Genomic DNA, 6,853 nt, shown 5'->3' with positions numbered 1-6,853 from the left:
TGCTGTGCCCATCTGGATGTAAAATTATCCATCAAGGACGGGGAATAATGTGCAGTGTGATTGGGTAAGAGGTAAAGGCCATAAAACACCAACCCCATGAGGAACGAAATAAATGGAGAGATGTTGGGATCACATGATGGTTGGGATTGAAGAACAACCTACTGGGATTTCAAACCTGTGTTTGGGTCTGGGGCAACTGGGTGATGGGCAACAGTGTATGAGTGAGTAATTATGATCTGTTTAAATGTAAGAGGCGGTGGAGAAGAAAGGGGTGATGAAAAGTTATTTGTTTTAGTGTGAAGTAGGTTGGTTGCTTATTTGTCACAGTAAGATGAGAGTTGTGTTTTTAAGCTTGGTCTTTGAATGAATTGTTGCTTGGAATGTGTTGATTGGAAAAGTGATTTCTGATCGCTGATCCGATCTGGTTTTGAATTGTTGATTTAATTTTGAATTGATTGGAGGTAATAAGGATTTGTGTTGATTTCCTGATTTGAGTTGATCTGGAAACAAAGACAGATGGGATTAATGTGTATATCAGGAACAATTTGGAAAAGAAATATGGATATATGACATTACTAAAATATAACCAAGCAATTGAGAGTTCTTGGGTTAATGGGATATAAATAAATGCATCTACAAGTTGATGGTTTATAAAAATTTAGGTCTGGATGATACTTAAACGATGAACAATGTTGGCAATATACAAAGAATGTGACTTGTTTTTTGGGGGGAAAACATGTGGTTTAAATTTGGTTGGCTAAGTTTTAAAGATGGAGATGTTTCGCAGAACTCTTATGATTATTTACATGAGTGGTGGACTATTCCATGGCGAAGCATTTTCAGTTTTTATGATTAAGGTTTAAGGTCTTTATGATCTGTTTAGTGTATTTTTCAAAGGAGAGGGTTTTGGTCAATGATGATGCCAAGATTCCGGATGTGGATACTGGGAAACCATCGATGTTGGGGGGAATGAAGATTAATTCAGATTTAGCGTAGTTAAGTTCGAGGAAGCTGATCTGAAGCTAGAATTTTATTTCAGTTAGGCAGTTTGTCAGGATAGAGTGGGTGGTGGTGGAGCACGATTTGGTGGAGATGAAAAAGCTGGATGTCATCGGTGAAGCAGTGGAATTGGAGACCATGGTGCATTGGCTATGGTGCATGACGGATTAAGTGACCAAGGGGGGATAGGTACAGGACGAAGAGGAGGGGGCCAAGAACTGAACCTTGGGGGACACCTTAAGGGGGAGTGAATTGTGGTGATTAAGCTGTTGTAGATGCTGTCAATTTTGCTTTGGATGAATGGTCCAGGAAGGAAGGAGGGTGCAGGTGGCACCAGGTGTGAGTGCACAGGTGTGCACCAACAGGTGTGTGGAGCAAGGTGGTGGTATCCAGGGAGCTGAGGAGTTTGTTCACGTTGTAAAGTTTGTTTATTTAGTTTGTTTATTGTAGAGAAGAGTGCTTTTGGGATTCCGGAGCCAGAGTGGATAATTTGAGGGTAGTAGGTGGAGTAGAGGACATCTTTGCAGTGCTGTAGGTGGTCCTTGTAGGCTTGGGGGTGAACTAATTTGGGTTTAATAGGCACAAGCTGGTCTAAACAGGGTGAGGAGGATGGTGTGATTGATGATGTCAAAGGAGGCGTTGAGGTGAGGAGGATGAAAATGTTGAGGTTGCCGGCATCGGAGGAGAGAAAAGGTCGCTGGTGATTTTGAGGAGAGCAGTTTCAGTACTGTGGCTGGAGCAGAATCCGGATTGGGATGTTTCATACAGGTTATTGGCAGAGTGGTGATGTTTGAGTTGAGTGGCCACAGCACGTTCCAAAACTTTTGACAGAAAGGGTAGATTGGAGATGGGTCTGAAGTTATTTAGGGTGTCAGGGTTTAGTCCAGGGTTTTTCCAAAATGGGGGTGAAGTTTCACGAGTTTTTGGGGAAATCGGTATGTGAAGCTGGATTAAGTTGGAACTGCTTGATGAGCCATGGAGATGGATTGGGTTTTGTTGTTGGTTGTCTGGGAGTTCGGTTGTTGCATTGCCAAAGGTTTCTGTGTGGTGGACACACTCGTTGGCTGTTGTCTTGTGTGACGTGGATGGAGATGTATGTGGCTGCGTGTGGCTGCCTGGAGGGGAAGGCGGCTACAGTGGTTGATATTGGTTGTGGGTTGTCCGGGGTGCTTCGATTTGCATAAGGGGTGAAGATTGGGATATTACATTATTTTGAGTAAGTATTGGCATGAGTAATTACAGAAGTAATTATGAGTTATTATGAGTAATTAGTGGTATGAGTATTAGTTATGAGTTCCAGGTGTTGAGCTAGTTATGCTAGTTATCCAGCTAGTTATGAGTAAGTGATTATTTTAGTAAAGTTACATGTTTCGCTGTGTTGTTGATCTGGGGACAAGCTAGTTTGATGGGTACCCTGGGGTCTTCAGCGTGTCTATGTGTTTGTCTGGCTGTTACACTAGACTCTGGGATGTGTTTTCATGAGACGAATTTCAGAATTGATGACAATTCAGTGAGTATGGTGGACAACGTGAAGTGGCTGGTGTGAAGGAAGGGGTTGGGAAAGATGGACCCCCTTCACGAATACCCAGTAGGGTAGCTTAATTTCAGACATAACAGTGAGAATCTATTGTGAGCGAATCACAGTGGGTGAGGAAAACATTGTGTGTGACCAGACACCAGAACTGACCAGAATTGAAATTGGAAGTAGACCAGGTTATTCCTATTATTTGTTTATTCGTGAAAATAAATAAATAATAGGGGGAGGTTCATGGAGGTTAATGGTGGTTTGTTTGTATTAATCGAGGTTAATGGTGGTTTGTGTTTGTGTTAATGGAGGTTAAAGGTGGTTGGTTTGTGGTAATTCTAGTTGAAACTCTCGCTGAAGTAATTTTCGTTTATTTTTATTTTTTGAATGAATTGAATCTATGAATTGGAGACCTGTAGACCAGGCGCTCCCAGGAGACTTGTGGATCAGGTGTTCCACCAGAGGAAAAAGACCAGGTGTTCGTGGAGCACTTCACCTGCAAGAACGCCTTGGAACCAAGGTGGAAGGGACCAGTCCAGGTGTTGCTGACTACACCAACGGCAGTCTTTTGCGAGGGCAAGACTTCGTGGATCCACGCCACGCACTGTAAGTTGGCCATACAAGCACCAGACACTACACCCCAGAACACAGTAAGGATGGGCCTAATCATAGGTACAATACTATTGATAGCGACAGCAGCTAGGGGAAATTCCGATTCCAATAGATGCGAAAACGAAACCCGACACCTCACCGTAACATGGGGACAAAGAGTATCACTACCATGTTTCGAACAGAAAGCCCTGCACACAAATTGGGTGAACATAAATTGGCTAGCACTGTCGGCAGGGCCTGGACGCGTTGGCATGGTACTACAAAAGCAACGAGAGTTCCGGGAAGACGGGCGAGCTAGCATTGAGACCTTGGCCCAACCAGGATACAAATGGGGAACCCCTGATTTTAAGCTACAAACACGCACGCGCCTAGAGAAAGGCATGACTATGCAGGTCCGGTGCAGCGTCTGGACCCCTGGCGCGGCCGGTGGCGAAAAGAACTACATACGATGCAACGAATACATACTCACGCCACACCCCCAGAATAAGGCCCCAAAGAGGGGGGAAAACACATATTGGAAAGTGGCCAGGGAGGTGGCAACAATTCAAAATAGGACACACTGCTGGTCGTGCATGCGCTTTCCCCAAGCAGGCACCACAGGAATACACATGATAGTGCTACCTCTGTCCCTCAATGACCTCTGCTCACAACCTATCGATCCCCCATGTTTAGTCACCACGCTGGAAAGAGAAGGGGTTGACAACGGCAAGAGTTGCAATCGACAATTTAATTATCGCCCGTCAATGATTGCCCATGTGGCCGAGAGGCCTGCCCCCGTCTGGGTCAAACCACAGAAAGGGAAGGTCTGCCTCCAGGGTTCCGGCCACTTGCGTATGGGAGAATCAGAATGCGCCTACACTCTCCCCGGAAAGCTGGGACAAGGGAGCTCGGGGATTACATTACGAATAGTACTGCAAGATAAACACAACCACAACATAACGGCTATAACATTCTCTAGGGGGGTTAGTAGGATTAATGGGGTGGTAAAGGGACTCCAGTGCTTATCCACCCACCTGGTCCCACCCCATGGGACAATGTTTATATGCGGCGACAAGGCTTACCCCTATTTACCAAATAATTGGGGGGGCACATGTTATCTGGGTTCAGTCCTTCCTGACGTTGAGATACTGGATGAGCTAGACCCAAAGTCCTTGGACAGGCGTTATAAGAGGTCAGTCATGAACGAAGATGGAACCACTAAACTACACGGGAGTCTATGGGAAAAGGTGTTTGGTTTCTTCTTCCCAGGAGCGGGCACAGTCATGGATAGTTTCCGGATAGACAAATTGGCTTTGGCCCTAGAAAAGGTGGCAAACGACACCGCTACGGCTCATGACATACTATTGGATCGATCGGATCGCGCGCGAAAATTCTTATACATTTAGCTGGCTCACTGACTGGTTCCAGGGATGGACGGGCACCATAGTGAAGTGGTTATTGACCGCACTGGCTGTGATAATCGGGGTAGTAATTTGGGGGGCACTAATGAAATCTCTAGTCCTCCTCTGTATGAGAAAGTATTTTACAGGATGGAAAGTGAAGAAGCCGCCGACAACGACTATGGCTCTGACCACAGAGGCCGTCGACCTGAACGGGTCCTTCAACAAGGCAGTTGCGACCGGCGCTCCAGAAAATTGCATTGAATTTTGTAATGACTGTGATACTTGTGTGGATCCCATGTGGGAACTGGCTGCTGCCTGTAACGGTGTATGTGATGACTGTGATACTTGTGCTATAAACCCCTTGCGTGTACTGGCTAACGCTGCTTATGTATTACAAGCTGACAGCTGCACGCCCCCTTCCGACCCAACTATGGATCTGATTGCGACACTGGGTCTGGCGGTCGAGGGACCCGACGTGGATATCCTAGACCCGCAAGCCGACCAGGCGCCCATGGGAGACTTTGACATAAAGGAAGTCCCTCTCTTTTCTTCAAATGTTTCGGATCTCTTTGATCCAAATGTTTCGGATCTCTTTGATCCACATGTTGCGGATCTCTTTGCTTCAAGTGATTCGGATTCGGATTTTTACGCTCTGTACCCTGACCAGGAAATTGAGACACAAGATACTGACGACATTTTGTATTCCCCAGAACAGCAACACGTGAGGGACCTCATGGGCATGACCGTTGATTAACTTCGAAGATCTGCAAGGACTGCGTCTGCAAAGGGTGGGGGGAGCCAGTTCCGCAGGGGAAGTGATGCACCCTCTGGCGGAGCAGAACCTCATCTGGACCAGACGTCTTCGTTGTGGATCCGAAACGTTAATGAACTTTCATGTTTTGAGCCCTCAGGCTCCGAGCACGCACCACACGACACGTTCGCCAAATGCACGGGCGAGGCGCTTTGGGCGCACGATATGCCCTTGGGAGATACCCGCATTACACAATTATTTTTTCAATACCCGCATTACACAATTATTTTTCAATAAAGCCCGATGTGGCACGTTGTCTCTTAAGATACTTTGTCTCGACGAGACAAGAGGAAGGAATGTCAAGTAGTAGATTTGTTATTGCCTAAAGTTCAGTTATAGACGTTGGGTGCTAATGTGTTATGATTTATATGATGTCTAAAAATGCTATTTCATAAAGTAAATAACAAATTGTATACGTGTGCTTTTTTCGAGGCTGGTCGTAAAACCACGCCCACATGCGCTTGTTTTAGCGTAATGCTAGTAGAATGACATGATCGTTAACCATATATATTTTGTTTTAATCTCAGCAACGCATGACTCTGTATAAACATGCTTTGGATTACTCATGTACACAAACCCATAAATTATATGGGTTTGTTTGGCTAAGCATACACTCTCCTCATTGTGAGTTACATTTCTGTTTTCTCGGAGCCCAGAGAAACATTTGGTCCAAATGATAAGGACGGGCTGACTCCCCCGAATGATAACGGTGGGAGGAACCTCTCCCAGTGTTGTTTGTTCCCTCGGAGATTTCCTGATAAAACGTGTCCCTATATAAATGGACTGGGAATCAATGTGTTTTCAGGAAGGCTTGACGTGGCATGAGACTGGCTCTTGCTATAGATGTCTTGGCCTCCTCCGGATCTGTATAAGTTGGTTCTTTAATAAAGCTGCGCCATTCCAGGCTATTGTGGACTTCTTTTGCAACGAAGAGCTGATTCTTCACATATATATATATATATATATATATATATATATATATATATATATATATTGTTACTGTCGCGGTTAAGATGTTATATTTGACCGAGCGGTTGGTATGACCGCGACCTAACAGTTCCCCCGATTCTTCCCCAACTCACCCGATTCACCCCCAACTTTGGCCGTATCGCACCGCAGCTGCCCAATCTGGAAAACTCTAAAACGACCGAATGCAAAGAGGAAAAGGAATAAGACGAGAAGACGGACAGAAGAGTAATTGGATTTATTATACACATATAATCAAGAAGGAGCAGTCACGATTATGTACAGGGACACGAGACGCAGGTGACACAGTGAATTCCTTATACAAGCTTAATTACCTACCCAGGACAGAACAAACAAAAGACAGACTCACACGGGGAATGATGACAGGAATTGGCTGGAAGGAGAGGATGGCTTGGAGTTGTATTGTGCAGCACGATCGTCGCGTTTAGCAGCCGCCGTTCCTTCGCGGCCCTGCTCAAAACCGCCGTCCAGGCCCCAAGCGGCTGTTGGGTGTTGTTGCTGCTGTGGCCGCCGCTGCTTTTCCAGGATTACAACAGG

At 45.6% G+C, this 6,853-nt stretch overlaps 1 protein-coding gene across 1 annotated transcript in view; it reads left to right on the top strand.

Annotated features, from left to right (window-relative positions):
* Positions 1-1,070: 1,070 nt before the first annotated feature.
* The window catches only part of LOC144893586 (uncharacterized), an 896,812-nt gene continuing 891,029 nt past the window's right edge, over positions 1,071-6,853 (top strand). Inside the window, exons 1-2 of the mRNA XM_078784121.1 lie at positions 1,071-2,219; positions 2,281-2,791. The gene's annotated coding sequence lies outside the window, so the exon portion shown is untranslated. The remainder of the gene's footprint in view (positions 2,220-2,280; positions 2,792-6,853) is intronic.

This window comes from Myxine glutinosa, chromosome 9 (assembly GCF_964187855.1).
Source record: "Myxine glutinosa chromosome 9, kmMyxGlut1.1, whole genome shotgun sequence".
In the NCBI taxonomy this organism is placed as follows: domain Eukaryota; kingdom Metazoa; phylum Chordata; class Myxini; order Myxiniformes; family Myxinidae; genus Myxine; species Myxine glutinosa.
This window is presented reverse-complemented; position numbering and strand designations above follow the sequence as displayed.